The 21,788-nt window shown below is 46.2% G+C and overlaps 1 protein-coding gene and 1 non-coding gene across 2 annotated transcripts in view; one reads left to right on the top strand and one right to left on the bottom strand.

The window, feature by feature from the left end:
- The window catches only part of POMGNT2 (protein O-linked mannose N-acetylglucosaminyltransferase 2 (beta 1,4-)), a 42,607-nt gene that overhangs the window by 12,421 nt on the left and 8,398 nt on the right, over positions 1 to 21,788 (bottom strand). The window lies entirely within an intron of this gene.
- On the top strand, positions 5,661 to 5,803 carry LOC114814022. Its single transcript, XR_003761765.1, has one exon. It is a non-coding gene; the product is annotated as a small nucleolar RNA SNORA7 (small nucleolar RNA).

Here is a 21,788-nt window from a genome sequence, read left to right as displayed (position 1 = left end):
GGGAGCCAAGAAGGATTGCCCCAGAGAAACTAATCCAGGAATTAAGCAAGGGAATGATTGGAGCTTGTTAGCCTTCTAAACTGGACTTCACAGGGAAAATAAAGAGCAGGAAAGTTCGCCGAGAATCAAGTCTTATTTGTAACAGTAGGGCACGCTGAACGTGCGTGCAATGCCGAACAGGCGATTGGGGGTCCATCGCTCTTTACAACAGCACACGGACAAACGGAGAGTCATCATCCACTACGAGCAGTGTTGTCCGCACACTCAGGACTACGCCCTTGGGAAAGTACAACACAGCTGGAAGATGCGACCCCTGCCCAAAGGGAGCTTACAGTCTAGATCCATCAACGCATCAAATCGATGGCATTTGTTCTACGTGCAGAAAATACTAAGCACTTGGGAGAGTTCAATACGATGAACGGCAGACATATTCCCTGCTCATAACAAGTTTACAGCCTAGAGAGGGAGACAGACATTAATATAAGTAGTTTATAGCAGATTTGTACATAAGTGCTGTGGGCTTGAGGGTGGGGCAAATATCAAACACCTAAAGGTCACAGATGCCAGTGTGTAGACGACGCAGAAGGGAGAGTGAGGTGGGGAAAAGACGGCTTAATCAGGGAAGACTTCTCGGAGGAGATGTGACCTTAAGCTATATCTTATTCTACATCTAAAGGGGGGTATGGACATTAAAATAGATTAGGGATGGGCAAAATAGTAGAGTATAAGAATAGTTATATATGTACAGTGGAGTTGGGGTGAGTACCAGAGTGCTTAAAGGGAGAAAACAAGCGGTTCTGAAATGCACTGCAATACCGTTATATCGAGACATACCTCCTACCACCACCAGCACCACCAGGCAATAGCCTAGGCGTATTTGTTAAAAGTAAAAATATGAATGAACCCAATGGTGACAGGGAACTTGACCCCACAGCAAGGAAAAAAGGAGCCTGGAATCAACACGCCACATACATTAAACAGTAAATGCATGGGCAAGGGAAACAGCAACACGGCGCCTTTGAACTGAACCAAATGGCCCCTCCCTTCGAAAAATAGATGAGCGAACCCTCCCAGAAGAGATCGCTTTCTGCTCCTATTGAGCTTTCAAGAAGCAAAATAAACCGCTTCCCTTAGGTGTCATCTCACAGGCGGAACAAGTTCCACCTTTGAGCCCCACTGGAATGAATTCACTTTATTTCCCCCAAGCAGAATCTAGTTAAATTCCGATTATTTTTTTTTTAAAGCAGCAGTAAGAGATGCCTTTGATATCTCAGGGAGATTGCATCCCATTTGAAGGAAATAGTTCAGCCAGCATTAACAATGGGGTCTGTTCCTCTGTTCCTCTCAGGTCAGCATTTCCTTGGCAGTAAAAAAATCAGAAACAACTTTAATGGATCTGTTTAAAAGGAGATGAATGTTTGGGCTTTGGATCCTAGGCTTCGCTCCCCCCTTGTGATACGGCACCTCCGACCGTGAGCCCCACGTGGGAAAGGGACTGTGTCCATCCCGATTTACTTGTATCCACCCCAGCGCTTAGTACAGTGCCCAGGAAAAAGTAAGCACTTAAATACCATAATTAGTATTATTATTAGAGCACCCCAACAGCGGGACATATCACTACCGGTTCACGTTCCATCACCCGCTCTGGACGGCAGAGATCTGGCTCCGCCTCAGATGCCACATCCAACCCCTTGGGCTTTTTGATCATTAATAATAATCAGGTATTTTTAAGCACTTACTATTTGCCAAGCACTGTTCTAAGCCTGGAGTAGATACAAGGTAATCAGGTTGGACACAGTCCCTGTCCCACATGGGGCTCACAGTCTTAACCCCCATTTGAGAAGCAGCGTGGCTCAGTGGAAAGAGCACGGGCTTTGGAGTCAGGGCTCATGAGTTCGAATCCCAGCTCTACCACTTGTCGGCTGTGTGACTGTGGGCAAGTCACTTAACTTCTCTGTGCCTCAGTTCCCTCATCTGTAAAATGGGGGTTAAGACTGTGAGCCCCACGTGGGACAACCTGATTCCCGTGTCTACCCCAGCGCTTAGAACAGTGCTCGGCACATAGTAAGCGCTTAACAAATACCAACATTATTATTATTATTATTATTATTATTAACAGATGAGATAACTGAGGCATAAAGAAGTTACTTGTGACTTGTCCAAGGTCACAAAGCAGACGGCTGTCACCTGTAAACCAGACTGGACAAAGCACTCAGCAAAGCATCCCACACAGAATTTACTAAAGTGAGCCCACAAGTAGCAAAGTCACATATTTGCATGACCAAATAGTATAACCTTGTTCTTCCTCCTGCTTCTTGTATTTATAAATAACCTTTGCCTGAATTTCCCAATAATTGACTGCGAGTTCTTGAGGGCAGGGACTATGTCTTTTGTCTGTGTTGATCTCTCCCAAGCACTTAGTACAGGGCTTTGCACTCAGGAGTTGTTCAAAAAATATCACATTCATCAGTCAACCGACTGAAAGGGGTCCAACGTAATTGGGCAAATTACGTTCCAGCGGTCATATCTGACGGGTCACAATGTCCAGCAGGGTACACGTACACATAGTATCAAACTAGCAAATGAAGGTGACTGATTCAGGCTCATTTGCAGGCTTATAAATGATGCGAATTGGTGAGGTAATGATCTGAAAGACTCATTGGACAATAAAGTCCCACAACATCTGTACTGATCAGAATTTTAAACTCCACACGTTTTAAGAATGCAACCCTCATTTACTTACTCAAAGCGGCCTCCTGCCCAAATAACTGCCCCACCACTGTCCTGGCTAAATTAATTTGTTTTTGTCTCCACCTACTGACTGCAGCTGATTTACAAGAACAGAGACTGGGCCTACCCAATTGCAAGACTTACGCTGGAGCACGGGAGAGGGCAAAGGGAAGAACATCCAATCTGTGCCTGGGAAATAATTCAGAGCTTGAAAGACACCCATCAGCTGGCAAGAAAAGAGGGCTCAGAAAATACTGCCCCTAGAACAAGCAGGAGCTGAGGTACTGGGCCATACCAAGATCCTATTCTGTACTAAGGCAAAAAATCTTAAATCAGTCAAGCAATGATCTTTAGTGAGCGCTTACTTTGTACAGAGCACTGTACTATGCACTTGGGAGAGTACGATCGTATTTACTGAGTAAATCGATCGTATTTACTGAGCATGTACTGTGTGCACAGCACTGTACTGAGTGCTTGGGAGGGTACAAGAGAGTTGGTAGACCTGTTCCCTGCCCACGATAAGCTTACAGTCTAGAGAGGGTAATAGACATTCCTATAAATAATTTATATTAATCCATACAGTTCGGTAGACATGATCCTGCCCTCAGGGATCTAACAACAGAAGGAACTTCAAAAGGTCATCCGATCCAGCTAGGTCTCTGCCTCCAGGCTGGTAAATTACAACCATCCAGAATCTACAGCTTGCCTATTATCTTATTAAGATCTCCAGAGTGGGACTCCCCAGACAACACCCTTCCGTATTTTCCAGGGTTTCACCGTTCTTAATTTCTGAGTCAGTCAACAGTATTAAACAAGTGCCTACTTTGTATACAGCACTGTATTAGACATGTAGGAGAATATACTAAAAAGGAGGCACAGTCTCTGACTTAAGGAGTTCACAGTGTAACAGACTAATGAGGTTCTTCACCCCCATACCCTTCTCACCAACTTTGAGGAGGGTGAGGAGTCAGGGTAAGGGTGAGGACCTTGGGCAAAAATGTGCCAGGCACTGTACTAAGCACTAGAATAGATAAACGCTAATCAGGTTGGATGCAGTCCCCGTCCCCCATGGGGCTTATAGTCAATCTCCATTTTACAGATGAAGTAACTGAGGCACAGAGCAAAATGATTTGCCCAAGATTATATAGGAGACAAGCGATGGAGCCGAGATCAGAACCCAGGTTTTTTTTTTTGACTCCCAGGCTCATGCTCTAGTCACCAGGCCACTCTGCTCTCCTTGTGAAGAGAGAACATATCTACCAACTCTGCTATAATCTATTTTCCCAAATGCTTAGTGCAGTGTTCTGTGCCCAGTAACACAGTAAGGGCTTTAACAAATATCATTATTATTATTAAGTGCTCAGTAAATATGATTGCTTTATCTTAAAATACACAGGCCTGGTGTATTCAGCAGAGAAGGTTTATTGCCAATGGCAAAGAGACAATTCCAAAAGGAGAAAGAATCAGCTCTAATGAGCTTGTTTTGAAGAGCGGAGCATCCTGTGTTCCTGCTGAGGGGTTGTCTGTGTTCTGCCTGAGGGGGTCTCTGTGAGGTGGCCCCAGGGCTCCCACTGCTCAGGTGCTTTTCACTGGGAAGAAAACTGGATGGGACCAAAGCACTGTCACCCTCCAAAAAAGAAACAAGACCACTGGCCACTTCTGAGGTAATGACAATGTGAAATCGGGGGGGGGGGGGGGGGGGGGGGGGGAGGGCAGCCCTGCCTTGACCACCTGCTGAGGGTGCCATAGCCGGTCAAAATAACCTTACTTTGAAAATTAGCACAAGTCCATGATTTGAAAGGTATCAACTTGTGACCAGTAAGCAGACTAAAGCATCCAAAGTACAAACCCTAGCAACAGCCCCATCCCCTCCAGGCTGCTGGTACTCTCTGCTCTCAGAAGAACCTCATCACCATCAATCAGTCAATCAGTTCATCGATCGTATCCACTGAGCACTTACTGTGTGCAGAACACAGTACTAAATGCTTGGGAGAGCAGAATATAAGACTTGGTAGGCACGTTGCCTGCCCACAATGACCTTACAGTCTAAAGAGGAAAGAGGAAGTATAAATAAATTACAGATAGGTACATAAGTGCTGTGGGTTGAGGGAGGGGTGAATAAAGGGTGCAAATACAAGGGTGACAGAAGGGAGTGAGAGAAAGGGAAATGAAGGCTTAGTTAGGGAAGGCCTCTATCACTGATTGTGTTTATAGCAGAGCTAGTAAGGGAAAGGGGAGAAAGGAAGAAGAAAGGAGAGGGTGAAGAGTTTCAGAGGCAGCTCTTCAGATTTCCCTTCAAGCAGACTGCTGCAGACTGCCAAGCCTGGTGACTTCATTACTCATTACGCAGAGGACTGCACTCAGCATTTGGGAGAGTACGGCACTACAGAGCCGGCAGACACGTTCTCTGTTCACAAGGAGAGCAGCGTGGCCTACTGAATAGAGCATGGGATTCAGAAAAACATTCATGACACGGGGAGGAACAAGGAGAAAGGAAAGGGGAGGAAGGGGAGAGAGAGCAGGTGAAGCGAGAGGGACCCGAAGGGTTAGTATGACTTGGAGTAATGAATGACTCTGGAGGAGGAGGAGGTGGGATTCCTTAGGAGGGTTATGGTTTAGCAGATTTGAAAAAAGGAAGTTCCAGACTGGGGGGCAGAGCAGGGGCATGGGGTTGGTCATGGGAGAGTTGAGAGTGAGGTACACTTAGAAAGTGAGCTTGGAAAGAGTGAAGAATTCAAGCTGTGGAGCAATGGGTAAAGAGAGGCAATTCATAAAATGGCAAAAGCTGGAGTAGAGCCTTGAAGTCAGTGGTAGAGAGTTTTTGTTTGATGTGGCGAGAGATCAATCAAAATAATTTATTGAGTGCCTACTGTGTGCAGAGAACTATACTAAGTGTTTGGGGTAATAAAATAGAGTTAGAAGACACCACCCCCGTCTCAGGATCGCACCTGGAGAGTTTCCAGTACTCTACCAGCCTCGGTTACGGAAGGGAGAGTCAAGCAGAGGCCTAATCATTCCATTCCATTCTTAGCTCGGGCAGTGGCTAGCGAGTGGAAGGCAATCTGCTACAAGTCAAAACTCACCCGGCAGCAACGGCATGGGAAAGAGCCGAGGACAGGGACTCGAGGTTACTGTTGCAGAAGGAGGCAATGGTAAACAACTTCCGTATTTTTACCGAGATATCTCTATGGATACACTACCAGAACAATTGCAGAAGGACGTGGGGAGTTCTGGGAGAGATGTGTTCATGAATTCGCTCTGGGTTGGAGACGCCTCGACAGCATAAGACGAGAAGACTGAATCCCCATCCTCAAGTACCTTAAGATCTAGTTGGGGAGTCAGACACTAAAACAGATTACTGATGAATGGAAGAAGGAAAATGACTAGGTACATGAGAGGGGTGGTCAATGGAAGATTTTAAGGAGTGGAGATTAGTGTACTGGATGATGATAGGTACATAAGTGCTGTGGGTTGAGGGAGGGGTGAATAAAGGGTGCAAATACAAGGGTGACAGAAGGGAGTGAGAGAAAGGGAAATGAAGGCTTAGTTAGGGAAGGCCTCTATCACTGATTGTGTTTATAGCAGAGCTAGTAAGGGAAAGGGGAGAAAGGAAGAAAGATGATCTGGGCCTCAGGGATGGGGCATGGACTGAAGGTGTGAAAGGCTAGAGGATGATACACTACCCTCATCATGATATGATAGTTTGAAACAGGATAGTCTCAGAGGAAGGGGCAGATCTGGGAAATGACTTGGAGGAAGACCAGCCCGATCAATCAATCCATGGCATCTGCTGAGCACCTTCTGATGATTAGACCCCATATTAATTGTTTGGAAGAGCACATCAGTAGTTGATGGAATATGAGAGCTAAAAGACAGTGAGAAGCAGCGTGGCTTAGTGGAGAGAACATGAGCCTGGGAGTCAGAAGGACCTGGGTTCTAATCCTGACTCTTCCACTTGTCTGCTGTGTCACCTTGGGCAAGCCACTGGACTTTTCTGTGCCTCATCTGAAAAATGGGGATTAAGATTGAGCGCCCCATGTGGGACATGGCCAGTGTCCAACATGATTACTCTATAGCTACCTCAGTACTTAATGCAGTGCTTGGCACATAGTAAATGCTTAACAAAAGCCAAATTAAAAAAAATGAGTTCAGGATGACACCAAGATGGTGGGCTTCTGGGACGGGGAGGATGATGGTGTGATCAACAGAGGTGGCAGAGTTTGGAGAAAGGCTGGATTTATGAGTGAAGATGAGGGGTTCATGCCCCTTCCTCAATGTCACTCCATTCTCTCTCCTCCCACCACCTCATCGGAGGACATTTGCCCGTTTCCCTTCACTCACCTCTCAGGAGAAGGGAAAGCATGTCACTCCTCTGCAGTCTCGCATTTCCTCCTGCCTTCCAGATATCTCTACACCTCATACTTAACATAGCCAAAACAGAACTCCTCATCTTCCCACACAAACCCTGTCCTTCCCAACTGTAGACAGCACCACCATCCTCCATACCTCACATGCCTGTAACCTTGGCACTTACCTCATTTCCCTCATTCAACCCACAGATACAATTTGTCACCAAATCCTGTTGGTTCCATCTTTAGGACATAGCTATAATCCACACTTTCCTCTCCATCTAAACTACTAGTAGGTTGATCCAAGCACTTACCACATCCCACCCTGACTACTGCATCTGCCTCCTCGCTGACCTCCCTGCCTCCTGTCTTTCCCTACTCTAGTCCATACTTCAATTCTGCTGCCCAGATCGTTTTTCTAAAAAAATCGTTCAGTCCACATCTGCTCACTCTTCAAGAACCTCCACTGGTTGCCACTTCATCACCACATCAAACATAATCTCCTTGCCATTGGCTTTAAAGCACTCAATCAATTTATTCCTTCTTACCTAACCTCAATGATCTCCTACTTCTGCCCAACCTGCACACTTCACTCCACTAGTGCCAGCATGCTAACTGTGCCCCAGTCTCTTCTATCTCACTGCTAATTCCTTGTCACGTCCTCCCTCTGGCTGGAAAGTCCCTGCCCCTCCATAAAAACCAGACCACCACTCTCCCCATCTTCAAAGCCTAATTAAAGTCACCTCTTCCCTGATTAAGCCCTCTTTTCCCCAACTCCCTCTCCCTTCTGTGTCATTTATGCACTTGGAACTGTACCCTTTGGGCACCTGATATTCACCCTGCCTTCAACCCCACCGCACTATGTATATATCCATAATTTACTAATTTATATTGCTGTCTGTCTCCCCCTCTAGACTCTAAGCTCGCTGAGGCCAAGGAATGCGTCTACCAACTTTATTGTAGGTACTCTCCCAAGGGCTTAGTACAGTGCTCTTACATTAAGTGTTCAATAAATAGCACTGATTGAGTGACAGTTGCAAGCTAGGAACTTTCTGTTTCTATTTCCAGGGTTACTCTGCCCTGTCACTGACCGGGGGAAAGACAACAGCTTTGAGTCGAATTACTCAATCAATCAATGATATTTATTGATTACCAACTTCAGCAGAAGCCCCTCCACAATAGGGAACAGATGTTAAACACATCTAATTACTTGCACGAGGCTGTCTTGGGTCCACTGAGTGTCTTGTGCAATGATTTACAGGTCAACAAGAATTCTTTCACACTCTCAGTCACTAGAAAACTAGAGGGAAAGGCAGCTACCATTTTATCCGTTCATCTGGGCCGCGGAAGGAAGGTAAGCCCGATGAACCGTTTTTCTGGGTGCAGTTTCCTCTGTCACTAAGCACGCCAATCAGGCACGATGATTCGTTAGCATGCGGGTGGCTGGGGAGGAGAGGAAAGTGAGACCAAGAAGGAGATTCATAGTGCAGGTAAAAAGCCTCATCAGAACTTCAAGCGTGTCAGTGTGGCTTAGTGGTCAAAGCACGGGCCTGGGAGTCAGAAGGACCCGGGTTCTAATCCCGGCTCTGCCACACGCCTGCTGTGTGACCTTCGGCAAGTCGCTTCACTTCTCTGGGCCTGAGTTACCTCGTCTGTCAAATGGAGATTAAGAATGTGAGCCCCATGTGGGCAAGGGACTGTGTCCAACCTGATCGACCTATATCCACCCCAGTGCTTAGAACACTACTTGGCACATAGTAGGTGCTTAACAAGTGTTATTATTATTATGTATGGCCTGATGTCAGGCAGGCCCCTCCCCTCTGCCTCTGCTGTCTCATTGCAGTAGCCATCAAGCAATGGTCTGTGGCAGGGGACCAGATCACTTAATTTCTCTGTGCCTCAGCTCCCACATCTGCAAAATGGGAATTCAATACCTCTTCTCCCTCATACTTGGAGAAGCAGCGTGGCTCAGTGGAAAGAACACGGGCTTTGGAGTCAGGGCTCATGAGTTCGAATCCCAGCCCTGCCACTTGTCGGCTGTGTGACTGTGGGCAAGTCACTTAACTTCTCTGTGCCTCAGTTCCCTCATCTGTAAAATGGGGATTAAGACTGTGAGCCCCACGTGGGACAACCTGATTCCCCTATGTCTACCCCAGTGCTTAGAACAGTGCTCGGCACATAGTAAGCGCTTAACAAATACCAACATTAATTAATCATACTTAGAGCGTGGACCCCATGTGGGACCTGATTATCTTGTATCTATCCCAGTGCTTCGTACAAGTCTTGGCACATAGTAAGCGCTTTACAAATATCACAATTATTATTAACCCTGCTCTCTCGAATGCTTACGCCAAGGTCCCCACTTGGGACAAGGGATGTGTCTGATCTGATTATCTTAAGCTTACCCCAGAGTTTAGCATGCTGGTTTGGTAAATAGTTAGCACTTAATAAATAGCATTACTATTAACACCACCATTATTAAGTACAAAGTGATTCGGGATGCTGTGAGGACAAAAATGCGGAGATGGTGCAAGAGTGCTGAGATGATCATTAGGAGACGTGACCTGAGAAGAAGAATAAATGAGCCAGTAAAGCCTCCTGGAAGAGGTGGGATTTCAGAAGGACTTTGAAGGGTGGGGAGAGCTGAGGTCTGGTGGATCTGAAAGGGAAGGAAGTTTCAGGCAGGAGGAAGGCTGGGTGCCAGAGTTTAAAAGCAGGAGTGTCTAGAATAAGGTATTGTGAGATGAAGCAGCATGGCACAGTGGAAAGAGCACAGGCCTGGGAGTCAGAGGATATGGGTTCTAATCCTCGTTCTGTCACAAGTCTGCTGTGTGACCTTGGGCAAGTCACTTAACTTCTCTGTGCCTCAGTTACTTCATATGTAAAATGAGGATTAAGACTGGAAACTCCATATGGGACAGGGACTATGTCCAACCTGATAACCTTTTAGCCACCCAAGCATTTAAAATACTGCTTGGCACATAGTAAGCACTTAAATACCACAATTTTTATTATGAGCTTGGGATGACTGTGCGAGCTTGGGTGTCATAGGAAAGAGCGGCTAGGTAAGGAGGAGAGAGATGCTGGCGTGCCATAAAGCTTGGCCCAATGGAAAGCATATGGCCCTGAGACTCGGAAGACCTGGGTTCTAATCCCGTCTCCAACACTTGCTGCTATATGACCTCAGGTGGGTGACAACTTGTTGGTGCCCTAGTTTCCTTCTCATCTATAAAAAGGGGATTCAGTTCCCATTCCCCCTCCTATTTAGACCGTGTCCCACCAGATTACCTTGTATCTTCCTCAATGCTTAGTGCAGGGCTTGGCAGATGGTAAGGGCTTAACAACCACCCCAATTATGATTACTATTTTATTTGATGCAGAGAGGAAAAAAGAACCACTGAAGGATTTTGAGGAGTGAAGAGATGTATGCAGAATGACATTTTAGAACAGCGATTTGAGCAGCAGAGTGAAGTAAGGACTGCAGGGAGCAGAGGCTGGAGGCAGGGAGTACAGTGAGGAGGAGGACGCAGTACTGTAGTGGGGGTACGTCAAGTTCCGGGCCGGGATCGGGGGAGGGCTGTTTGGATGGAGAAGAAAGGCCGCATCTGGGAAATATTGTGGTGGAAAAACCAGTAGGATCTAGCCAAAGTCTGAGGAAGGATTCAAAGATGCCAAAGTTGTGAGTTTCAGACACAAAGAAGTGCTGTCCATTGAGATGGGAAAGTTAGGGAGGGGCCAGGATTTGGGAAGGAAGATGAGTTCAGGTTTAGATATATTGAACTCAGGGTGCCAACAGGAAAGGAGAGAGGGCTTTGGGAGCATGGAAGGAACAAACACCTTGACTCGGGAAAGGAAAGGGTGAATACGTCTGCTGAATTGATCTGAAACGACAAGGAGGCCCCGTCCCCAGCCTGGTTAGCTCCATCATAAATCCCTCTTCAGCCGTCGGGTTGCACATCTGCTGAGGAAGCAAGACAGAGATGGCACCAAGCTGCTGACAGACACTGCAGGAAAAAAAAAAGTCACTTGAAGCAACTGGTAGATGAGGCTAGCAATTCCCAGAGCGTACACTCACAGACACACACAAACACAAGCACACCCACACAGGCGGGTGAAGAACACATTTCAGAAAGCTGACAGGTGTTCGGCACACGTGGGCTGCTGAGCACGTCTCCAAGCACTGCACAACTGGGCCTAAATCAGATTTATACTGGGCTAAAGAGTTCAAAGAAAGGAGGCTACACACTCTCTAGCAGAGAGAGAGAGAGAGAGAGAGAGAGAGAGAGAGACAGAGTGTGTGTGAGAGAGAGAGAGAGAGAAAGAGAGAGAGAGAGACATTATGCATGCCATGTCTGGACTGTGGTAATGAGAAAGCTGACCCTACTGCTCTTCCTCCAAACAGGGCCACAGAAGACAAGGAGAGAAAAGTCAGTGCAACATATCACCTCTCAGAGAGTCAATGGAGACAGTTTGGGAATACTCAGTCCTAGGTGGTACTCTCTTGCCCACCCCAGTCCGACGCCACCTCAAGAACTCTGACAGAGCCTTGTTCAGGGGCCTCTGAGCCCTTCCCAAGGCCACCTCTGGTCATCGACATCCTGTTGGTCCAGCCTGACCCTTTGGCCCCGGCCATGGATTTCCCCATCCTGGTGTTTCTCTCTGAGGGCCCCGGGTCTTGTATCTACTCGTAACTGATTTTCTGGGCGCCGAGCCCAATCTGCTTTCATTTTTTGCTTGCTATTATTGGTTCAGCGGCCCACAGTCTCGAGACAGGGAGACAGGCCCTCAGTAAATTGTCGCAGCGGCTCCCTGGCTACTTAAGAGCTTGTCCAGAACAGCTCATGGAGCACCAGGGCTCAGAAGGGCAGAGAGAAAAGGAGAGAGAGAAAGAGTGAGAGAGAGAGAGTGTGTGTGAGATACTGACTCCCTGAAGCCCTTCTCCCATCCTGCTTTCCTCCGAGCTCACCTGCTCTATCAATTCTCCTCCTTCAGCCTTGAACTTCTTGGTGACAGTTACACTGAGGAATCCTTAAGAAACACAGATCCTTTTTTTTTTTTTAAAGTGGTATTCATTAAGCACTTACTATGTGCCAGGCACTCTAAGCGCTGGGGTCGATACAAGCTAATCAGGCTGTGCACTGGCCAAGTCCCACATGGAGTTCACAGTCTCAATCTCTACTTTACAGAGGAGGTACCCGAGAGGCTCAGAGATGTTATGTGACTTGCCCAGGGTTACACAGCAGACAAGTGGCAGAGCCAGGATTACAACCTAGATCCTTCTGACTCCCAGGCCCAGGCTCTATCTACAAAGCCATGCTACTTCTCAGGCTTTTCTGCGTCTTCTTTTCTCCATGTTCAGACCCAACCCCAGGAAGAAAATGTATAAACAGGAATGGCACATTCCCACTTTAAACTGGAAGCTCCTCGAGGACAGGAATACATATCTCGAATTTGTTGTACTTTCCCAAGCGCCAATACAGTGCTCTGTCCCCAGTAAGCAATCAAAAAACATCACTGATGGATTGATTCATTGATATCTCTCTCTCTCCTTCCCGCCGCCCCAGAACAAAAGAGTAAGGTAGGGAGAAAGGTCGTCTGACTTGAGCACGGAGAACCAAAGTGAAAACCATTGTGGCTTAGTGTATAGATGACAGGCCTCGGGGTCAGAAGGACTTGACTCTAATCCCAACTCCTCTGCTCTTCTGCTGTGTGATTTTGGGCAAGTCACTTAACTTCTCCTGAGCTCCAGTTACCTCATCTGTAAAATGGAAATTAAGACTGTGAGCCCTATGGGGGACAAGGGCTGTATCCCTCCCAATAAGCTTGTTACCTACCCGGCACTTAGAGTGTCTGGCACATAGTAAAAACATAAATACCATAAAAAAATGGTTCTACTTTGCCCTCCAATTTGGTCACTGCTGGGGAAAGAGGGATAAGGAAAAAGAGTTGCTAAGATGAAGATTGCCCAGCCTAGATGGTTGGAGGCTCAGAAACGAGACACAGACACGTGTGCACCTCGAGCTGAGACAGCTCGATCCCTCTTACCTTCAGCAGCAAGGAGTTCAGCTGTCACCAGCTATCTGGTCTTCAATTTAAAATACATATGACACTGAACAACAGCCTCCCATGCCCAGAAAGCTCGCTGAGTTAGCCAAGTCAGCTCTTCAAAGTGGGGAGAAAGGCATTTAGAGAACCAGGGGGAAGAAAACCAGGGTTTAGTAATAATTATTATTATGATGAAACATATTCATTCATTCAATAGTATTTATTGAGTGCTTACTATGTGCAGAGCACCGTACTAAGAGCTTGGAATGTACAAATCGGCAACAGATAGAGACAATCTCTGCCCAGTGATGGGCTTACAGTCTAATCGGGGGGGAGACAGACAAGAACAATAGCAATAAATACAATCAAGGGGATGTATATCTCATTAAAACAATAGCAATAAATAGAATCAAGGGGATGTACATCTCATTAAAACAAGAGCAATAAATAGAATCAAGGGGATGTACATATATTTTAATGGTCTTTGTTAAGTGCTTACTATGTGCCAAGCACTGTACTAAGGGCTGGGGTAGATAAGAGATAATCGGGTTGGACATAGTCCATATGTCCCACATGGGGCTCAGCCTTCACCCCCATTTTACAGAGGAGTTAACTGAAGCACAGGGAAGTTAAGTGACTTGATTTAAGTGCTTATTATGTGCCAAGCACCGTATTAAGTGCTGGGAAAGGTAAAATGTAATTGGACAGTCCCTGCCCCACAGAGGGGTTTGTAAAATCACTTACTGAGTGCTTACTGGGTACAGAGCACTGCAATATACATAGTAGGAGCAGCAGTTATTTATTAAGCACTTTGTGCAGAGTACTACACTAATTGCAGGGAGAAAATACACAAGAATTAGAAATGACTGAACTAAGCACTTGGGAGAGGACACACTACAGTAGATCAATCTATCACACTTATTGAGCACTTACTGTGCGCAGAGCACTGTACTATTGGCTTAGGAGAGTACAATTTAACAGAGCTGGTAGATACGTTCCCGGTCCCCAAGGAGCTTACACTACAACACAGTTGGCAGACAGGATCCCCGACCTCAAGGAATTTAACACTGTCTAATGGAGGAGATTAAGTCTGGGCCTGGGAGTCAGAAGGTCATGAGTTCTAATCCCGGCTCTGCCACTTGTCTGCTGTGTAAAATGGGGATTGAGACTGTGCGCCCCACGTGGAATAGGGACTGTGTCCAACCTGATTTGCTTGTATCCACTCCAGCGCTTAGTACAATGGCTGGCACATAGAGCTTAACAAATGCCATTATTATTATTAAATCTCTTGTCCCCACAAATAATCATCATCTGTTCTATCCTCCTACCACAAGCACGACTTACCCTGCCCTCCTATAGCAGGAAGTAGGTGCTCTCTTCTCACACCCCACCACCTCCCAACCAGTAATCCTAGGCAGCACCTCCCTCCCGGCTCTGGGAGCTTCCCCGTTGCCAGGGCCTGGACCCCACTTGGAGAAATAGAAAATGAAAACCCCGAGAGCCACTTTGTTATGTGTAGCTGGCTTTTAAATCAGCCCTAAATCTACATCAAACAGCTACATGAAGTGTAGCTTCAAGCCGGCCAGATTAAAGCAAAGTAAAACAAGTCACAGAATGTCAGCATCAAAGAAGGAGCAAAAGTGGAAAAGGTTAAAAAAAAAAAAAAAAGAAAACAGGTTATGTACCTTGGTATTTCATCTAGGCAAAAAAAATAGAAAATGAAACATGACAGCCAAATATAAAGCTGAAAAGCCAGCATCATCCAGCATCATTACAATATTATGAATACACATGAATAAACCCTCACGCCCTATAAATCGACACGTTCTCTGTTGTGATAACCAGCTGTGAAGTCCAAAGATGCTCTGGCATATTCACCCCACCTTCCGCCCCACAACACTTACGTACATAGCCATACTTTGTGATCTTGGGCAATTCACTTCGCTTCTCTGTGCCTCAGTTACCTCATCTGTAAAATGGGGATTAAGACTGCAAACCCCACGTGGGACACGGACTGTGTCCAACCTGATTAGCTTTCATCTACTCCGGTGCTTAGTACAGTGCCTGGCCCACAGTAAGGGCTTACCAAATACCATAAAAAATAAATTTTGTATTTATATTAATGTCTGCCTCCCCTCAATCAATAGTATCTACTGAGCACTTACTGTGTGCAGAGCACTGTACTGAGCGCTTGGGAAAGTACACTCGAGACTGTAAGCTCATTGTGGGCAGGGAACTGTGTGTCAACTCTGTTATATTATACTCTCTCAAGAGCTTCATACAGGGCTCTCCACTCAGTAAGCACTCACTAAATATCATGGACTGCTGATGGAAAACACCTCCAAACTGTCTGTAGTGATCCTGTCTTCACCCACCGAGCACAGGTGGTCAGGGGCTCTGTTGCCAGCTGCCACAGAACAGAGGTGGGCTGGACTCATTCATTCAGTTGTATTTACTGAACGCTTACTGGGTGCACAACACTGTACCAAACACTTGGGAGAGTACAATATAAACAAACAGACACATTCCCTGCCCACAAGACTTCACAGTCTAGAAATGGGGCTGGGATGGTAGAGTAGGAGCTGACGGACCAGGCTTGTTACCCAGGACCTACAGTCCCCTGGAGCTACAGAGAGTGGCTGCGATGGCTGACAGAATCCACAAAGAAGGAGACCCTGCTGCGATGAAGGAAGACCTAGTGAGGCCTAATGGAGGAGAATATTGTCACACAGTAGGGGCAGCTTCTAATAAACACACACCTAAGGACCTTTAGCTAGAACAGACCTTTAGGTAGAACATAACCTATTCTCCCATGACGCCTAACCCAGTGTCAATTCTTTTTGCCTCCATTTCCCACCAACGTCCCCCTCCCCACCTCTTAGGGGCTGAGATGGCAGCTCCTGCTACAGATATCTGCTGAGATGGAGTGGGGGAGTGCCACTTCTCTCCCGTACTTATGTACATATCTATAAATAAATCATTTATATTTCTACTGACGTCTGTCGTCCCCCCCGGACTGTGAGCTCCCTGTGGACAGGGAATGTGTCTACCAACTCAGATGTATTGTACTCTCCCAAGCACCCAGTACAGTGTTCTGCATTCAGTAAGCGCACAATTAATATCTGTGATTCTCTTGCTTCAGCGGCTTTCAGAGGGCTGGCTGTGGGTGAATACGGTACAAGGCTGGAGCATGTAGGGACTTGGCAAAGTTGTCTACATGATAGCTCGTGAAAGCCCAGCCTCCGCACCATCACCAATAATAACTGTGATATTTATTAAGTACTTCCTATGTGCTGAACATTATACTAAGTACTGGAGTGGATCTGTGGGAAGAAGAGTGGCCTAGTAGAAAGAGCATGGGCCTGAGAGTCAGAGGACCTGGGTTCTAATCCTGGCTCTGCCCCTTGCCTTTGGTGTGACCTAGGCCAAGTCACTTAACTTCTCTGGGCCTCAGTTACCTCATCTGTAAAATGGGGATTAAGACCATGAGCCCCATGTGGGGCATGGATTAGGTGCAACCTGATTAATTTATATCTACTCCAGCGCTTAGCATAGTGCCGGCACTTAAATACCATTTTAAAAAAACAACAACTGGCCTGTTGGAAACTCAGCTTCCTCTGGTAGCCTCTCTGACTTCCCAGGCCTGCAGGTCTTTGCCTGGACCTCCTGCTCTCCAAAACTTCCCTATGCCAGCTCATTCCCCAGCTCGTGTGCCACTCCTCAAGGGAAGCAGCAACAAGCATGTAGATTGGTCAGAAACTTCTGACCTACACAAAAGAGAATCTGAAAAACCAACATCCTTCCTGCCTTGACACAGTAGAGTGCTACTTCTAGGTGTTAACGATCAAAAGCCCATGGCATCTAATGACCCAGCAAACCTCTGGCAAGTCGAGAATAACCAGAGCTCAGTGACATGAAAATTCAGAGTAGACAAGTTGGTTCACAGACTGTAAGCTCGCTGTCGGCAGGGACTGTGTCTGTTTATTGTTACACTGTACTATTCCAAGCGCTTAGTACAGTGCTTGGCACACATTAAGTGCTCAATAAATGCGACAATGAATTCCGTGGAGAGGAATTGACAGAAACGATCAACTACTTAGATAAGCCCAAGACGGCACACCCACAGCCAAACCCGTACAGAGAGGAAAGGAGAGTGTGGGTTGAGTCCGTCCGCAGGTTATTCCTGGAGTAGCATTTGTACGGGAGTACACGCTGCTGTCCATGTGTAGAACTGGGCATTTCTAACTGGGCAGAAACAGTGCATCTCTGGAGGTGCTTGGTCACATCTAGTTTTACCCCAAAAGGGCCGGGAGATAAAGGACACAATTACATGTAGCGCAGTCAAAGTCCACATACAGTTCCTTTGCTAGACTGATTAGAGTCTCTACCTTCCCCAGGGCTCAGGATTGGGCTCCGGCAGTAAAAAGTGGAAGTGCTTCCCCAGTGCACCTGTTGACTTCCTGACCTCGGTTAGGGAATCGGATTTAGAAAAATGATGGGTGTCCTAAGGCTATCTAACCTGTCCTGTGGTCCCCAGGCAGTCGTGTTCTTGTCCGTCTTCCAGGAGGCGCCGCAGGTGTCTCCGACCTGGAGCTAAGTCAATAACCGACAACCCACAGTAGAGCACTGATCCCGTCACTTGCAGGAAGGCACAGGTCTTCCAAATATGCCACTGTTTCCCCTTCCTCAGTATTCCCTGAAAGCTTTCAGAGGCACAAAAGAATCTTGTTTACACTCTAGGTTATTCTGATGGAACCGTCTCGGTCAAACTCCTCTATTCCCTCCTGAGACTTTTTTTATGTGTTTTTTTTTTTAATGTGTCAATCACTGTTTTAAGCACTGGGGAGATACAAGTCAATCAGGTGGGCTACAATCCCTGTTCCACATTATAATGATAATGATAAAAATAATAATGGTACTTGTTACTGTGTGTCAAACATTGTTCTAAGTGTTGGGGTAGGTACACGATAATCAGGTTGGACACAGTCCCTGTCCCAGATGGGCTCACAGTCTTAATCCCTATTTTACAGATGAGGTAACTGAGGCCCAGAGAAGTGAAGCAACTTGCCTAAGGTCACACAGCAGCCAAGCGGAGAATCCAGGATTAGAACCCAGGTTCTTTTGAGTCCCAGGCCGGGGCTCTTTCCACTAGGCCACGCTGCTTCTCCCTCCTGGCCCCTGTCTTGGGCACTGGATTGGCCCAGGATTAGCTCTGCCTCGGGGTGGTAGGAAAAAGGCAGCAATCTCTTTCGCGTTCCCTAGCACGTCATTCCCATAGCCTAACCTCAGAGGACACTAGGCAGAATGCACCGTTTGCCCTGGGTGATGACAAATTGACACTTAACATGGGAAAATCTCTGGAAGGAGAATAATCAGAAATGCATCTTAGACCATTAAAGATTCTCCTTCTCCTGCTTCCCCATCTCTCAAAAACCTACAAGTATGATGTGCTGTGCATTTTCTAACAACTTCATAGAGTAAAACATTAAAGTTCAAGCCCAATTACCTCCCTGTTGGCTGCATCCATAAAAAGATAGGAAATAGTAAAACAGTGTGGAACCTGGTCACCGTTATCTGGCTACTGCTGTGTTACCTTATATTTACAACAAAGTACCAGTCTTCAGTAAAGTTGGTTACCTTCGAAATACAAAATCTGAGGGTGGAAATGCATTAGAAATTACAGATCACTGTGTTTGGATGCTTGTGTGTTGTTGAAGCTGCTTTTAATGAGACATTTGCCAGGGAAAAGTTCCAATCACCCATTTTACAATTTGAAAAATGGCTGTATACAATCCCCAACTCATCACAGGCTTACCTGCCTTAGGGAGAAAAACAGGAAAACAGCGCACGACTGACAGATCAACCACTGCCTTTCAAACCAAGTTCCATAAATCGACAGAAATAATGTTAAGGTTAACAGCGTCTAATTTCAGATCGGGGTCAATTTGAGCTGTCAGAAGTGATTAGCACTTCACAAATGAGAAATTATTTGAAGTCACAATGGAGCTTGACAAACAATAAATCAAAAAACAAAAGTGACATCTGGAAATAAAACCAGATGGTTCAGGGAAAGATCTACCATGTCCCAACCCTTCCAGTGACAGGAAAAACAAATGATCAAAGCTGCAGTGTGCTGCTTTTCCACACTCAGCCCAATTCTCCCAGTGTCTAAACTGGGAACAAGTTAAGTCCTTTGGGAGAAGCATTAACTTTTCCAGACCACTAAGGGAGACAATAAATTGCTACACACACTGTGCTTCCACTGCTGGACAATCTACAACTGGTCTGGATCTATCAAACCACCAACCAGTGGCATTAACTGCATGCTTACTGCTTGCAGAGCACTGAATTAAGCACTTGGGAAAGTACAAAAAAGTTGCCCTCAAGGAGCTTACAATCTAGATGGTGAAATCAATCCATTGTTCAGCTGCTACTGGATGAAGAGCACTGTACTAAGCACTTGGGGGGTTACAAGAGATGTAGGATTCACAATTCCTGGCCACAGGGAGCTTGGAGTCTAATGAGAGAGAGGTGTAATGCTTCTCTCAAAGTACTAGCATGGGGAATGGGTGACTGGACTCCATACACAGTAAGAGCTTAGAGCTGGTGAAAGAAACCTGCTGCTCTCTGGTGGGATAGATCACTCTGACTACCGACAACCCCCTCCCCATCATTTTTACTTAACTCGATGGGGGACAATGAAAAATAACATACAAATGTTGCGGTAATCAGGAGTGTTGGTAAATCTGCCCATTTTTTGTGACATTAATGCATCTTCTGTTTTGAAACTAAGACAGCCACTTTTTGGAGTAAGCAGCAGATGTATTGTACTTTGCATTATTACACCTGTTACGCTATCTGAGTCTGGAGAGAAACACACACACACACACACACACACACACACACACACACAAGTTCTTTGCAGAAATTTTCAGAATCTATAGGGGGGGTTGAACTTGTTACCTGGGAGACCCCTGGACTACCCTTACCCCTCTTGCTCCACAGCCGTTGCATTCTCCTCCCAGGGCCTCCAGAAGCAGCATAGCCTAGTGGATAGAGCTCAGGCCTGGGAGGCAGAAGGACCTGGGTTCTAATTCCAGCTGTGCCACTTGACTGTATGTGACCTTCACTTCACTTCTCTGTGCCTTATTTACCTCATCTGTAAAATGGAGATTAAGATTGCGAGCCCTACGTGGAATAGGGACTGGGTCCAACCCGACTGTCTTGTATCTATTCCAGCATTTAGTACAATGCCTAGCACATAGTAAGCACTTAAATACCAGAAAACATAAAACAGACGGTTTCCATCCCACACGGGGCTCACAGTCCAAATACCGTGCTTGGCACATAGTAAGTGCTTCACAAATACCACAAATAAATAGAAGGGCATAAGATTTAATCTCCACTTTACAGATGAGGGAACTGAGGCACAGAAAAGTGAAGTGACTCGCACCAAGTCACAAAGCAGACAAGTGGCAGGGCCAGGATTAGAACCGAGGTGCTCTGACTCCTAGGTCCATACTCTTTTCAATGGGCCAGGCTGCTTTGTTAGAAGTGCAAAGTGTACTTCGTTCAGATTTGACTCGATTTAAGACATCCCAGAGAAGTAAGCATATTGTCATGGGGTCTTCACATTACAGGATGGGGTTACTGTTCTCTCTGCCATTACAACTGCTGGGAAGTAGGGGTTCCCTGCTGGATTCGGTCACATTCTCCCCATCATATACCTTACTGTCATACCTACCACTAGGCAGTGTTGCTGAAAAGCAGGTATTTGCTTCAGAGGACAAAGGAGAAAAGACGAGTTCACCGCCCACCAGACATTCTCCTCAGTCTACAACATCTACGGGGGTCTGAGGCAAGAGAAGAAGCCTAGCTGGAGAACTCGGACTAGCCACAAGCTGGAGGGAAACAACAAATGCATCCCAATAAGGTCTCCAGAAAATGACTAACTACCCCTTTCCTCCTCCCCACACTTTCCCAACCCCCGACCTGAAAGCGGTTTGCCAATTTGTTTTTCCTAAGAGTTACCAAAGAACAGTCAAAAGAACCAGTCACTTGTTTTAACACTTACTTCTTAAAATATCACTGTCAGTGCCTATTTATTTTATGCACTATTTCATTATTATCATGGAAAGAGCGAGGAATGAGATAACTGTGATATCTGTTAGGTACTTACTCTGTGCTAAGCACTGTACTAAGTGCTGGGGCAGATACAAGATAATAAGGTCCCACATGGGGCTCGGTCTAGGAGATTGGGAGAACAGGTATTGAAGTTCCATTTTGCAGATGAGGGAAGAGAGGCATAGAGAATTCAAGTGATTTAACCAGTGTCACAGAGCAGATAAATGGTGGAACCGGGATTAGAAGCCCAGTCCTCTAACTCCCAAGCCCAGGCTCTTTCCACTAAGCCACGCTGCTTCTTATGAAAGATGGAGACCTTCGGCCAGACATTAAATTCCTAAACCGCACCTCTTTTCGGAATGGACCTGGAGGACGCGCCTAAGAGTAATCATCCAAACAGACCTGGAAGGAGCGGGGAAGAGGTCACATCAACCTTTTCACTTGCACTTCAATAAAGTCGACTGACTCCCAGAGAATTCTTTACTGCCAAAAGAAATAAAAATGAAAATACCCCCTCTCTTCCCATCCTTCATCCCCCCA

The sequence above is a fragment of the Ornithorhynchus anatinus genome, chromosome 8 (genome assembly GCF_004115215.2).
Source record: "Ornithorhynchus anatinus isolate Pmale09 chromosome 8, mOrnAna1.pri.v4, whole genome shotgun sequence".
In the NCBI taxonomy this organism is placed as follows: domain Eukaryota; kingdom Metazoa; phylum Chordata; class Mammalia; order Monotremata; family Ornithorhynchidae; genus Ornithorhynchus; species Ornithorhynchus anatinus.
This window is presented reverse-complemented; position numbering and strand designations above follow the sequence as displayed.